Here is a 14,673-nt window from a genome sequence, read left to right as displayed (position 1 = left end):
TCAGGGCCGGAAGTCCTCCAAGGCCCCGGGCCGGAAGTCCTCCAAGGCCGCGGCCCAAAAGTCCGCCAAGCCCATAGTAAAGATGGCGCCGCCGAGACCGGAACTCACCTGAGACCACACTAAAGATGGCGGCCCCTACCCGGAAGTTTGTTTCGGGGCCACACTCAACATGGCGCCGCCAGGACGGCAACTTAGTTCATGCCACACTCAAGATGGCGGCGAGAGGCCCCGTTGCCTCAGAGAGGCGTCTATCCTTTTGCCTGACCTCCGCCGCGACCCGGACCCCGCCCCGCGCCCGTAGCGCCGTCTCGCCGCGCCACTTCCCGCTGTGGGGACAGGGCGGGGCGCTCGGCGGCGCCGGGCGCGGGCGGCAGGTTCGTGGGCGGCGGCAGGCACCGGCGCGGGCAGCTCTCTCTCGGGGGCAGCCCCTCCTCGCGGCGGAGGACCCTGTTCCGCTCCCCCTCCCCCTCCCGCTCCCGCTCCCGACCCCGACCCCGACCCCGCCCCACTCGGTCCCGCCGTGCCCTGGAGATGCTCTCGGGGCTGCGCCGCCGCCTTCCCCCCCCGGAAGCGACCCACGGCGGCAGATCCGACGGAGATCGTCCTCGGGGTAAGCTGGGCGCGGCGGGGGGGGGGGGGCGGCCGCTCTTCTACCTCTCCCGCGGCCATGGGCGACTGCAGGCAGGGGAAGCGACAGGCAAGCTTCTCGCCTCTGCGGAGAAACTTGCACCTGCGTGCCGGGTTCGGATGTGCCCTGGCATTGCACACACACACACACACACACACACACACACACACACACACACACACACACACACACACACACACCCCCCCACACACACACCCCCATCCCCACCCCGCGGTGCGGGGTCTGCGCTGCCTCGGGGACCCTGTCTGTGCTGCCGGGAGAGAGAAATCCTTTGGGAAGCTGGGGTGGAAACAGCGACTCTGTGAATTGCTCAGCTTTTCCTAGGCAAGGGCAGGTTTTAGGGAAGAAAGGCCCCTACTCGCGAAAGGCGCCGCGCGTCTCGCCAAGGAGGGGGGGGGGGGGGGCCCGCGCTCGGGGCCGCCGGGCAGGGCAGTGGCCGGCTGCTGGGTGCCCCGCAGAGAGAAGAGCCCGGCCCTGGGAAGGCAGCAGCCTGGGCTCGAGCTGCTCTGGACCGCTGTGGGGATGGGTTTGAAGTTTTGGGATCGCTTCTTTCTGTCCCTACCTTCCCACTGAAAACAATAACTTCAGAAGTCCTCGTCTGGACTGGTCCGGAGAAATTGTGGAGTCTCCATCCCCGGAGATGCTTAAAACACTTTTGCTCAGGCAAAGTCGTGAGCAACCCGTTCTACCTAATCCCGCTTTTTGAGCAGCAGAGATTGGACTAGATGATCTCCAGAGGTATTGTCCAACCCCCACCGTTCTGTCCTTCTGTAAAGGAGCTTTGCACTGCCCTTTGGAACTGTAATCTGTTGATGACCTGTGTGCAGCTTGTTACACTGCAGCTTGTCACACTGAATGGCAGCCTGAATAATTTAATATTGAACTGTGATTAATCACAAGATGAAAGCTAAGATTGGCTGGTAGGAGGCAGTGTTCTTTGCTGCAGCATTTCCCACCTGAGGTAATTTTCCTTGTTCTGAAAGTGTCAAGTACAGTTGGGCAATGTACTACGTAGGAAGAAGGGAAAGAATCTCAAAAACAAATAAATGAACGAAAAACAACCCCTTTATATTTGCCTGTGCAAGAAGAAGATTGTTCTTCCACTCAACCAGGTTTTGAGAGGACAAATTAATTGTTTCTCTGACAACACTATGCATTGGAGGCTGTTAATGATCCCGTAGTCTGTGCTAAAGGTTTCAGCTGATTGTGTTTGTCATCAGCTTTTACTAAAGAAAAAGCAAGCCTTCTTGGCTGTGTGGATATTCCAGGAACGAAACGATTCCATTCATGTAGATAATGATAACAGAGCCAAACCAAAAATATTTAAGTGTCCTATGTGGAACAATATACAGAATTTCAAAAGGGATTGTAGTGGTCCCATATACAGAACTAACATACTTCCTGTTCCTTATTTGCTGATCAGGTCATATTTATCTGCCTGTCAGGACTGTTGGAGCGCTGGATGGAGAGCAGGTCATATGAAGAGGATTACGGAGTAAAAGGCAGCTTGTACTGAAGTGCAGGGAAAGTATAAATATTTATATATATTGGCACAGTGCCTAGCCTTAATGCTTAAAATCCTTTGGAGAGCTGTCTGCATATTTACTGTATTAATGATCAAATGCAAGGCTGTGTTGGGAAAGGTCTTCCATTTGGAAGTCAGTAGTTGAGACTGTCTTGCCTATGAAAAAGAGGGAGAATTTTCATTAGAGGATGTAGGATTCTGGCTGGTAATAGTCTTAGTTCGAGGTATTTTTAGAGAATTGATTTAACACAAGCAGAACAAATGGCCAGAAGTGTAATGAGAGACAAGTTGAAATTAGAAAGTAGATGTGCATTTTGAATGTATTATCATAGCAACTAATTAAATTCTCCCTCTCTTGCTGTTCTGGGGACCTTTTAAATGTGCTTTGGCTAAATAAAAAGTATTAGACTGTTTCAGAGCCAAAAGGTCGGTTCTTGTTGTCTCTTTTGCACTTTAATTCTAGTACGCTGATACTTGCTAACCGCTTATAACCCTAGATGCAGAATGAGAACTTGGGTTATTAACAGTAAACAAGTCAACAGCAGAAAGACTTGACCTTTCTTTTGAATTGCCCTACAGTGTTAAAAAATACCAAACAAACCTCCTTCCCCAAAGAAACACCCCCCAAAATACCCCAACAACTCACCAAACAGAAAATCACCGGCAACCAAAAAGCAGAAGTAACAAACATGAACAGCAAGCGGAGGAAGAGTTTGAAAGCGGGATGGACAGAAGCAGAAGTGTTACTGCCCACTCTTAGGCCACTGTGCTGATTCAATGGGTGTTGTTAGGTTTAGATTAGTAGTTCCTTGTTGTTGGGTTTTTCGGTGGTGGTGATTTTTTTGTTGTCGATGTGGGGGATTGTTCGTTTGTTTGGTTTTCATTTGTTTTTTTTTTTCTGTATTAAAAATCTGGCTCAGTTACTCTCTAGTTCTGGTGTGTTTTCTTTTCCAGGTGGTTGGTGTTTCTGCAGTGTTTGGCACAGGACCGGGTGAGTTTTTTACCCAGCTTTCTAAAGCTGTAGATGAATAGGAGAGGTAAGGGGATGACTTCTGGTCCGCGACCCAGTGACCACTTCCTGAAGGTCCTGGTTCATGAGTCTGCTCCTTTGATTTGAAGGAGTGTACAGTTGCCATAGCCAAGGTAGCCTAGGGTGTCCAGTATCAGCATAAAAAGCAGCAGTAAAAAGGAACTATTCAGAGATGAATTTTTGTGCTGTTCCGTGAAAAAGTAAAAGCTATCTGTGCCAGCAAGTCTGTGAAGTAATTTTTTTCTTGTAATTCCATACCAAGTTTTGAATTGTTGCTGTTTTAATGAAGTATGTTCATTGATTTTGCATCCGTTGGTTTCAGAATCCAAATCCGGGGAGAAAAGTACTGTTAGTCTTTCTGAAATGTCTCTCAAACATGAAAGCCTAGAGAAAACTTTTTTTTTTTGAGTAAAAAGAAGCCTCCAGGATAATCCTTATGCAATACAGATCATGTGTTTTTCAGACTGAACGCACTCCCTTTATTCACCTTTTCAGAGAGTATCGTCCACAATACGAGCGCCTGAGAAAAACACTGGTAAGTGTTTTTAGCTGGTTTACACCTGAACAGTGTATCTTGGGTCACTTTTATGCACACAATTGCCTTTATGTTGAGAGGGTCTAACATTTCATTTACTAGTCGTACTCACTGTGGGAAAACTCCTGTCCTGAAGGAGTCCACCATTTGCCTTTTTTTTCCTAGATGTGCTGGAGCATATCTTTACAAAGATAAAGATTTTGCAAAACAGATGTTGCTCACTGGTTTAGTGCTAATATTTGAGCTAATTGTGTGAAAATGATTGGGAAATAAGATTGTGTCTTCCATTCAGATGGATAGAGAGTTCTTAAAAATAAATTTCCAAAGGGATTTGTTGAGACTATCCCTGTATCTTCCTGCACCGGTGAAGAGTACTAGTTTGACTTAGTAAGAAAGACTGAATTGCAGTGCCAAAATCAGTAGCTCTGCTCCCCTTGAGTTCTGGCTGTCCAAAGGACAGTTCTCTGCAGGCACAGCTACACAGAGTTTGGCTTCCCGGCGCTGCTGAACAGGTCCTAGAATCCCACCTGACTGGAGGTTGCTTTCCACGCTTAGTCAGAAGTTCTGTGTAACCTTAGTTGAAATGTAAGACCTGCACAGTGACTTCTGCTCTCTGACTGGGGGACAGGCTGCTGGGTTTGGGTGAGGTTTCTCTTCTCCCGATGTTTTAAATGTTCTCAGAATCCACATGTAAATCTTTATCTACGGGAGAAAGCTCAAAATAAACAAAAGAGAGAGCAGCTGGAACACTTGTGGAAGGACATGGGCAGCGTGTGTGTGCAGGGCAGCACACTGGCAGGTACCTCCCCAGAAGGATCAAGTTTACTGCAGAAGTTTTCTGAAGAGTTTGCCTTGTGAAGTAGTACAGTGCTTCTTTGTCCTCACAGCAGAAGTGTGAAAGCAGCTCCGTGTTAGAGGAGCGGGGCTTTAGTTGCTGTGGGATTGGTCACACTTAGCTCTTCCTGTGTCAGTCACAGGTTTGGAAGAAACCCCGCTGAGTAGCTAAAGCAGTGGACCTACTAGAAATAATGAAATACTTTAGAAAAGGCAAAACAGTCAGATCAGAATATGAGAAAGCTCTGCTGTTGGCTGTGCTGTTCCTTAGATGAGGCGAGTAGGTGCTGATGGAGTCTGTCCTGTGTCTGGGATCCACAAGCAGCTTTCTGTCCCCTTAGAGCAGGTGTTCTGTCTGCACAGAAACACAGCAGTGAAGTTGTCAGTGCACACGCTCCCTTACCTTTAGCAAGCTGGTTTGTCTACAGCCGTTTCTGTTCCCTTCAAGGACCTGATGCTTCTGCAATGGGTCCCTCTGAGCTAATTCTAACACGGGGAGCTCTCGATGAAGAGCAAGAAGACAGGGAGATGATGGCTGATGGCATTGACCATGAAGGTAAGGGAATGAGGTCTAAAAGCTGCCTCTCAAGAAATCCCCTCTATATTTCATGACCTGGATGGACTGTAAGGAGAGCCTAGCAAACAAGCAAACATTCAGTCACCTGACGTGTCAGAATCTGTAGCAGAAGCTCCGCTGCAATGGTCAGTGCAGGGATATCACTCTGTAAGCTTTGTGAAAGTTCAATTGTAAATTTTCTATTCGAGTAATTAATAGGTGTATAACACACATAAACCAGAGAACTCGTTAGGCTTGGGGCATGCAGTGACCTCTGAACCTGATTGATGCACAGATGTGTCCATCATCTTTTTGGCCTTACAGTTTGTGGCCCTGGCTCTCTTCCCTTTTCCTGTGACTGTGGTCTTGGAGCAATCTTCTAAGTTGTTACAGTGTGATTTTTCTCTTACATAGCTCACAGACTTAATCTTCCTTCTTTCCCTGTTCCGCTGATGGGTAGGATCACTTATTTCCTTTGCCCTGTAATGTAGTTGAAGATGGAATAGACTTTCTATGTTGCTTTGGCTATCCTGATTCTAACTTTTTTTCAGAACCACAAGTAGAACAAGTACTGAAATAGCGCTGAACTTCAGCAGCAGCAGCGGGGACTGCGCAGGAGAAGGAGGCTGGGCAGCGGGCCTGGGGCGGGCAGGGGGATGGGGGTGGGGGCGGGCACTTAAAGGATTTCGGCCAGGGAGCTGATCTCAGCCAGCACCCAGTCGGGGCAGTCTGAGTCCCCGTAGAAGCAGAACTGCTGCGTGGGGAGAGGCGGTCAGAGGCGCACTGCCGCTCTGCGTCCTGCCCGCTCCCCGCCGCCGACTCCCGGCCCACCACGTCGCCGCTGCTCCCCGGTCCCCCATGCCGCACAGTCCGCCTTCGCGCCCCGGAAGCGCCCCGTGTGCCGGTGGGGGGCTCCCCGAGGGGCTCTGCAGGGGCCTTGGGGCCGGGACCCCGGGGATACAGCCCGACCAAGGGGCGGGGCAGAGGACGGGGTCCCGGAGACGGGACCCGGGACGGCCACGGACCCGCGGGAAGGGCCCCTCCGACACGGCCCTAGTCCCTCCTCCCGACCACCCGAGCAGCTCCCGCCACCCGCGGCCGCGGCCCCGGCCCCGGCCCCGCGGGCTCCAAGCCCCGCCAATCCGAGCCCGAGGCAGCGTCTGGCCCGCCAATCCCGGGCCGCCTTCCTCGGCGCCGTCCAATCACAGCCCGCCTTTTCAATCCGGCAGCGGTCCCGCAAGCTCTGCCCGCTCAGCCGCGGCGCGGCCCCTCCGCGCGGCCCCGTCCCTCCGTTCCCCTCAGGTGCCGCTGGGACCACGGAAGGGCGGTGGGAGCTCCGCAATCCCGTCCCGTCCGGGAGCTCTCCCAGGAGAAGGGGAGGGAGGCGGGGAGCGGGCGGGAGGGACTCCGGGAGCGGGGCCTGCGGGGCTAGCGGGGTTCTCGGGAACCGGCGGGCGGGGATTGGCGGGGCTGGAACGGGGGGGGCGGGGCTGTGCGGGCCGCGGGCTATAAATGGCGGGGAGGGGGCGCGGGGGGGGGCAGTTCGGCGGCGGAGGTGGAAGCGGCGCTGGAGCGGCGGGAGCCGGGGCGAGATCGGTGGTGAGCTGGGGCGGGGCTCCCGCGGCTGCCGCTGCAGGCACGTAGCCTGGCTCGGGCACAGGGGCCGCTCTCTCCGGGAGGTTCTGGCTCCCGCCGTGCAGGTCCGATCCCGGCCCGCCACTCCCAGCCCGCTTTTCTCCGCTCCGTCCAATCGTAGCCCGCCCTTTCAATGGGGCCGCGGTCCCGTAAGCTGTGCCCGCTCAGCCGCGGCGCGGCGCGCCCCCCGTCCCCACGTTCCCCTCAGGCGCTGTAGCTGCCGGCGCCTTTGCTTCCGCAGCCGCGCCTGCGCTGCCGCAGCCCCCGACAGGCCCCGTTGGGACCAGGGAGGGCGGGTGCCACAGCTCCGCGCTCACGTCCCGTCTGGGAGTTCTTCCGGGAGGCGGGGAGGGGGCGGGAGCGGCGGCGGCCCTTTCAATGGGGCCGCGGTCGAGCAAGCTCTGCCCGCTCAGCGGCGGCGCGGAGCCGCCCCCCTCTCCACCTCGCCCCCCCCCCGCGTTCCCCTCAGGCGCCGGTCTCGGCGCCTTTGCTTCGGGATCCGGCGGAGCCGCGCCTGCGCTGCCGCGGTGCCCGCAGGCGCTGTTGAAAGGGCGGGTGGGAGGCCCGCGGTCTCGTCCCGTCCCGGAGTTCTCCCGGCAGAAGGGGAGGGAGGCGGGGAGCGGGCGGAAGCGGAGCAGCCCCTGGGAGCGGGGCGTGAGGGGACAGCGGGATTCTTGGGGACGGGCAGGGCGGGAACGGGCAGGCGGGGATTGGCGGGGCCGGACGCTGCCGGACGCTGGGATTGGCTGGGCTGGCACGGGGGGGGCGGGGCTGTGCGGGCCGCGGGCTATAAATGGCGGGGGAGGGCGCGGGGGGGGCAGTTCGGCGGCGGGGCTGGGGGCGGCGCTGGAGCGGCGGGAGCCGATCCGGGGTCGGCGCGGCCGCCGGGCCGAGGAGCGGCGGTGAGCCAGGCTGGGACCGTCGCGGCTGCCGCTCCAGGGAGCGGTGGGGAGCCATGGGGCAGCACCCCCTCGGCTGCCGATCCCAGGGGGAGCCGGGGTCGGTCCCCCACAGCTGCCGAGGCAGGGCGTTGGGCAGGCGGTGTCCCGGGCAGCTGTGCCGGCCAGCTTTGGTCAGTGCTCAGGGGGGGAGCAGCCCATGCTCAGGGGTGCTCCCCCGAACCAGAAGGACTAGGATGCAGCCTCTCAGTGGGGCTGGTATTGAAAGTATTGTTACAAAGAAAAGTAATAAAAGATGTTTCATTCTATTATAATTTTATTTTACTTTTATTTTCATCTTTGACTACTTGATTGTTTATTCTATTGTTTTGTTGCTGTTCCCGTTGGGAACAGAGATATTTAAGTGAACGACAAAGACTAATTTGTGACCTTGTCAACAGCCCCGTCTGCAGAGATACTCAGGAGCAGATTTAGGCAGAGGCAGCAGAAAGCTGAGGCAGAGGCAGCAGAAAGCTGAGGCAGAGGCAGCAGAAAGCTGAGAACCTGGAGCTCGGGCAGCAGAGCTGGTGGAGACATAAAGACGGTAGGACTGTGGGCAGAACAAGAGTGGGGCTGGATTAGGGAACATGCACCTGGCATAATTACTGCAGGGATGGAGCTGGGATAAAAATAGTCAGACCTGGCCTGGAATGTGGGCTTGAGAGCTGGGGTGGAAAACTCAGACCTTTAACAAAAGAAAGCTGCTAGGATTGGAACGTGCAGCAGCTTTACCGGGAGCTGACAGCAGAGCTGTCAGAGAAATAAAGGTTGTGGGTCTGGGTATGGGATAGGGAGAGTGGTGCTCGGGAAGGGACTGCGGAGCAGGGATAGGGACTGTGGCACTGTAGCAGAAATCACTGTAGGATTGAGACAGGGACTGGCATCGTCGCTGAAATCCCTGTGTGGCTGTGGAACTGGGATTATAAATGGGAATGTGGACTGAGAGGCTGGGGCTGAAATGAGCATAGTGTTAGGATTGCATGTCTGGAGCTGGGAGGGTGTCTGGAGCTCAGATAGGGCCTGTCACTGAGAGGCTGGGGTAGGGATGGCTTCTGGGCTTGGAACTGTAACACTTGGACAGTAATGACAGCAATTGGTGTGAGATAGGGCCTGTGGCACCGTCGCTGAAATCCCTGAGTGGCAGTGGAAAAGGAATTAATGGGCGGGAATGTGGATTGGGTGGGTAGAGCTGAAATCACTGAGGGGCTGGGGTAGGGAGAGGGTTTGGGCTTGGGACAGTAACACTTGGGCAGTAAGGACAGCAATCACTGTGAGATAGGGCCTCTGGTACCGTCGCTGAAGTGGCTGTGTGTCTGCTATAGGGATTGATGGGTGGGAACATGGAGTGGGGGGGAAGAACTGAAATGAGTTTAGGGCAGGGATCTGGACTTTGGAGTTGGGATCGGGTTTGTGGAGTTGGAGGAGCACCTGGGGGACTGGGATTGGGAGTGTGAGGCTGGAGCTGGAAAGTCACAGAGCTGGAGCCAAGATGAAGATCCTGCAGAGAGAACCTGGAGCAGCTTCCCGTGGCAGCGATGGCAAGATTTGGAGCTACTGCTGAGAGAGCAGAGCTGGCAGTGCAATAAAGCTTGTGGGTCTCGAGCTGAAATCACTGAGGGGCTGGGGTAGGGAGAGGGTTTGGGCTTGGGACAGTAACACTTGAGCAGTAAGGACAGCAATCCCTGTGAGATAGGGCTGTGGCATTGTCGCTGAAATCCCTGAATGGCTGTGGAAAAGGGATTAAAGGGCGGGAATGTGGATTGGGTGGATAGAGCTGAAATCACTGAGGGGCTGGGGTAGGGAGAGGGTTTGGGCTTGGGACAGTAACACTTGGGCAGTAAGGACAGCAATCACTGTGAGATAGGGCCTCTGGTACCGTCGCTGAAGTGGCTGTGTGTCTGCTATAGGGATTGATGGGTGGGAACATGGAGAGGGGGGGAAGAGCTGAAATGAGTCTAGGGCAGGGATCTGGACTTTGGAGTTGGGATGGGGTTTGTGAGGTTGGAGGAGCACCTGGGGGACTGGGATTGGGAGTGTGAGGCTGGAGCTGGAAAGTCACAGAGCTGGAGCCAAGATGAAGATCCTGCAGCGAGAACCTGGAGCAGTTTCCCGTGGCGGCGATGGCAAGATTTGGAGCTACTGCTGAGAGAGCAGAGCTTGCAGTGCAATAAAGCTTGTGGGTCTCGAGCTGAAATCACTAAGGGGCTGGGAAAGAGCTGGGGGCTAGGATATGGACTGGATGCTTTGGTCAGGGACTGTTGGTTTTGAGTAGAAATTACTGTGGGATTTTGATTGTATTTTTGTGCACTCTGGGAAGTCTAGTAATTCTATTGCAAGCTATTGGAGGGAACTGGGAGTACTGGGTGGAGTCAGCTGTTCTATGGACAAGGCCCAGGTGTTAACAATGAGCAGGAGGAGGGGCCAGGGCTTGGGCTGAGGCCCCTCGGCTGTTGTTCGGGCTCAGGAGCTGTAGCAGGCCTTCTTAGACTGTGACTCAGGTGAGTCTGTTTCAATTTCACCTTTCCAGTCCCTTCCCACTGTCCCCAGTCCCTCCTGAGTCCCTCTCAGTTTCTCCCAAGTGCCCCAAACCCCATCCCAGTGCAGCCAGTCCCCTCCCTGTTCCTTCCCCAGTGCCTCCACTCCTTCCCAATTGCTCCCACTGCACCCCAGTCCCATCCCAGTCCATCCCTAGTACCCTCAGTCCAACCAAGCTCCCTGCACAGTTCCCTCCAGAACCTCCCCAGTGCTCCCAGTCCTTCCAAAGTTGCCCCAAACCCACTGCAGTCCCTCCCCAGTGCCCTCAGTCCCATCCCAGTTCCCTCCCCAGTGATCCCACTTGCTCCCAAGTGTCCCCAGTGCAGCCCAGTCCCAACGCAGCGCCCCTGGTACCTCCCCAGTGCCCTCAGTGCCATCCTAGTTCCCTCAGTCCCATCCAAGTGCCTCCAGTCCTTCCCCACTGCATCCCACTGCTCCTAGTCCCTCCCAAGTGCATTCAAGTGCCCTCATCAGTGCGCCCAGTCCCATCCCAGTCCATCCTAAATGGTTCCCAGTCCCTCCCCAGTAATTCCAATCGAATCCCAGTCCCTCCCCAGTCCTTTCCCAGTACATCTGCACCCCATCCCAGTGGTCCCGGTCCCTCCCCAGAGATTCTCAGGCCCGGCCCAGGCACGCTCTCCAGTCCCCTCCCCAGTCCTCTCACAGTCCCCTTGCAGTCCCTTCCCAGTCCTATCCCAGTCCCTGCACTCCCTTTCCCAGTGCTCCCAGTCCCATCCCAGTTCCCTCCCCAGTGACCTCAGTCCCGTCCCTGTGCCCACCCAGCGCATCTCAGTCCCTTCCCAGTGCCTGTAGTCCCACTGTCCCCAATCCCTCCCCAATGACCCCTGTCCCCTCCCAGTTCCCCCAGTCCCTCCCCTGAGAATCCCAGTTGCAGTCCAGTGCCCCCAGTGCCAGCCCACTTCTCCCCAGTCCATCTCCAGTGCCCTCAGTCCCATCCCAGTCCCTCCCTACTACCCCCAGTCCCTCTCCAGTGCCCCTAGTCTCAGCCCAGTGCCCCTAGTCGCACCCACTGCAATCCAACTCCCTTGAAGTGTCTCCAGTCCCATCCCAGTCCCTCCCCACTGCCCCCAGTCCCTCCCCAGTGCCTTGGGCTCCTTTTCCCTCTGCATCCCATTCCCATCCCAGTCGCTTCCCAGTCCCTCCCTGCTCCCTCCCCAGTTCCCCCAGTCCTAGCCCAGTGCCACCAGTGCTCCCAGTCCCACCCCAGTGCCCCCCCTCTCATCCCAGTCCCTTCCCACTTCTCTCAGTGCGAGCCAGCGCACCCATTCCTTCCAAGTGTCGTCCTGCAGTGCATCGGGGAAAAGGACTGGGATGCACTGGGAGAGACTGGGGGCAGCGGGGAGGGATGGGAATGGGACTGGGGACACTGGAGAGGGACTGGGGGGATTTGGGCTGGGAGTGGGGACACTGGGGTGGGACTGAGATTTTCACGGGGGGGAGGGACTGGGAGCACTGGGATGGGACTGGGGGTCATTGGGGAGGGACTGGGGACCGTGGGACTGGCGGCACTGGGATAGGAGTGAGATGCGCTGGGGAGGGACTGGGCCGGGACTGAGGGCGCTGGAGAGGCCCTGGGGGCACTTGGGGGAACTGGGCTGGGCCTGGGATTCTCTGGGGAGGGACTGGAGGCACTGGGATAGGACTGAGAGGCACTGGGGAGGCAATAGGACCGTGGTGCCCCAGTGTGTCCTCAGAGAAGGACCCAGTCCCCAGTCCCTCCCCAGAGAATCCCAGGCCCAGCCCAGTTCCCCCACGTGCCCCCAGGGCCTCTCCAGTGCCCTCAGTCCCGGCCCAGTCCCTCCCCAGCGCATCTCACTCCTATCCCAGTGCCGCCAGTCCCACGGTCCCCAGTCCCTCCCCAATGACCCCCAGTCCCATCCCAGTGCTCCCAGTCCCTCCCCGCCGCGAAAATCTCAGTCCCACCCCAGTGTCCCCACTCCCAGCCCAAATCCCCCCAGTCCCATCCCCATCCCTCCCCGCTGCCCCCAGTCCCTCCCAGTGCATCCCAGTCCTTTTCCCCGATGCATCCCCCTCCCTCCCTAGAACATCCAAGTCCCATCCCAGGTCCTTCCCCAGTGCCCCTGACCCATCCCCATCCCTCCCGTGACCTCAGTCCCTCCCCAGGGCATCCCGGTTCTTTTCCCCTGTGCAGCCCAGGTCCATCCCAGGCCCACTCCCCAGTCCTGTCACAGTCCCCTTGCAGTCCCTCCCCAGTCCGATGACAGTCCCTGCAGTGGCTTTCCCGTTGCTCCCAGTCCCTCCCCAGTGCATTCCGCTCCTTTCTCCCAGTACCATCCCAGTTCCCTTCCCAGCACCCTCGCAGTCCCTCCCTGCTCCCTCCCCAGTTCCCCCAGTCCTAGCCCAGTGCCACCTGTGCTCCCAGTCCCACCCCAGTGCTCCCACTCTCATCCCAGTCTCTCCCCACTTCCCCCAGTGCAACCCACCACCTCCTTTCCCTCCCAAGTGTCCTCCTGCAGTGCAACCCAGACCTTCCCCAGTTTGCCTAGTCCCATCCCAGTCCCTCCTAAGTGATTCCCAGTCCCTCCCCAGTCCCTTCCCAGGACAACTGCATCCCATCCCAGTCACACCAGTCCCATCCCAGTGCTCCCGGTCCCTCCCCAGAGGTTCTCAGGCCCGGTCCAGGCACGCTCTCCAGTCCCCTCCCCAGTCCTCTCACAGTCCCCTTGCAGTCCCTTCCCAGTCCTATCCCAGTCCCTGCACTCCCTTTCCCAGTGCTCCCAGTCCCATCCTAGTTCCCTCCCCAGTGACCTCAGTCCCGTCCCTGTGCCCACCCAGCGCATCTCAGTCCCATCCCAGTGCCTGTAGTCCCACTGTCCCCAATCCCTCCCCAATGACCCCTGTCCCCTCCCAGTTCCCCCAGTCCCTCCCCTGAGAATCCCAGTTGCAGTCCAGTGCCCCCAGTGCCAGCCCACTTCTCCCCAAGTCCATCTCCAGTGCCCTCAGTCCCATCCCAGTCCCTCCCTACTACCCCCAGTCCCTCTCCAGTGCCCCTAGTCTCAGCCCAGTGCCCCTAGTCGCACCCACTGCAATCCAACTCCCTTGAAGTGTCTCCAGTCCCATCCCAGTCCCTCCCCACTGCCCCCAGTCCCTCCCCAGTGCCTTGGGCTCCTTTTCCCTGTGCATCCCATTCCCATCCCAGTCGCTTCCCAGTCCCTCCCTGCTCCCTCCCCAGTTCCCCCAGTCCTAGCCCAGTGCCACCAGTGCTCCCAGTCCCACCCCAGTGCCCCCCCTCTCATCCCAGTCCCTTCCCACTTCTCTCAGTGCGAGCCAGCGCACCCATTCCTTCCAAGTGTCGTCCTGCAGTGCATCGGGGAAAAGGACTGGGATGCACTGGGAGAGACTGGGGGCAGCGGAGAGGGATGGGAATGGGACTGGGGACACTGGAGAGGGACTGGGGGGATTTGGGCTGGGAGTGGGGACACTGGGGTGGGACTGAGATTTTCACGGGGGGGAGGGACTGGGAGCACTGGGATGGGACTGGGGGTCATTGGGGAGGGACTGGGGACCGTGGGACTGGCGGCACTGGGATAGGAGTGAGATGCGCTGGGGAGGGACTGGGCCGGGACTGAGGGCGCTGGAGAGGCCCTGGGGGCACGTGGGGGAACTGGGCTGGGCCTGGGATTCTCTGGGGAGGGACTGGAGGCACTGGGATAGGACTGAGAGGCACTGGGGAGGCAATAGGACCGTGGTGCCCCAGTGTGTCCTCAGAGAAGGACCCAGTCCCCAGTCCCTCCCCAGAGAATCCCAGGCCCAGCCCAGTTCCCCCACGTGCCCCCAGGGCCTCTTCAGTGCCCTCAGTCCCGGCCCAGTCCCTCCCCAGCGCATCTCACTCCTATCCCAGTGCCGCCAGTCCCACGGTCCCCAGTCCCTCCCCAATGACCCCCAGTCCCATCCCAGTGCTCCCAGTCCCTCCCCGCCGCGAAAATCTCAGTCCCACCCCAGTGTCCCCACTCCCAGCCCAAATCCCCCCAGTCCCATCCCCATCCCTCCCCGCTGCCCCCAGTCCCTCCCAGTGCATCCCAGTCCTTTTCCCCGATGCATCCCCCTCCCTCCCTAGAACACCCAAGTCCCATCCCAGGTCCTTCCCCAGTGCCCCTGACCCATCCCCATCCCTCCCGTGACCTCAGTCCCTCCCCAGGGCATCCCGGTTCTTTTCCCCTGTGCAGCCCAGGTCCATCCCAGGCCCACTCCCCAGTCCTGTCACAGTCCCCTTGCAGTCCCTCCCCAGTCCGATGACAGTCCCTGCAGTGGCTTTCCCGTTGCTCCCAGTCCCTCCCCAGTGCATTCCGCTCCTTTCTCCCAGTACCATCCCAGTTCCCTTCCCAGCACCCTCGCAGTCCCTCCCTGCTCCCTCCCCAGTTCCCCCAGTCCTAGCCCAGTGCCACCTGTGCTCC

General features: G+C 57.8%; 1 long non-coding RNA gene across 1 annotated transcript; it reads left to right on the top strand.

The window, feature by feature from the left end:
* Positions 1 to 1,067: 1,067 nt before the first annotated feature.
* Positions 1,068 to 2,603, top strand: LOC116798381. The gene is made up of 2 exons (XR_004360881.1): positions 1,068 to 1,387; positions 2,073 to 2,603. It is a non-coding gene; the product is annotated as an uncharacterized LOC116798381 (long non-coding RNA).
* Positions 2,604 to 14,673: the final 12,070 nt, after the last annotated feature.

The sequence above is a fragment of the Chiroxiphia lanceolata genome, chromosome 25 (assembly GCF_009829145.1).
Source record: "Chiroxiphia lanceolata isolate bChiLan1 chromosome 25, bChiLan1.pri, whole genome shotgun sequence".
Taxonomy (NCBI): Eukaryota; Metazoa; Chordata; class Aves; order Passeriformes; family Pipridae; genus Chiroxiphia; species Chiroxiphia lanceolata.
The sequence above is the reverse complement of the archived record's forward strand: the minus strand, read 5'-3'. Positions and strand labels throughout refer to the sequence as shown.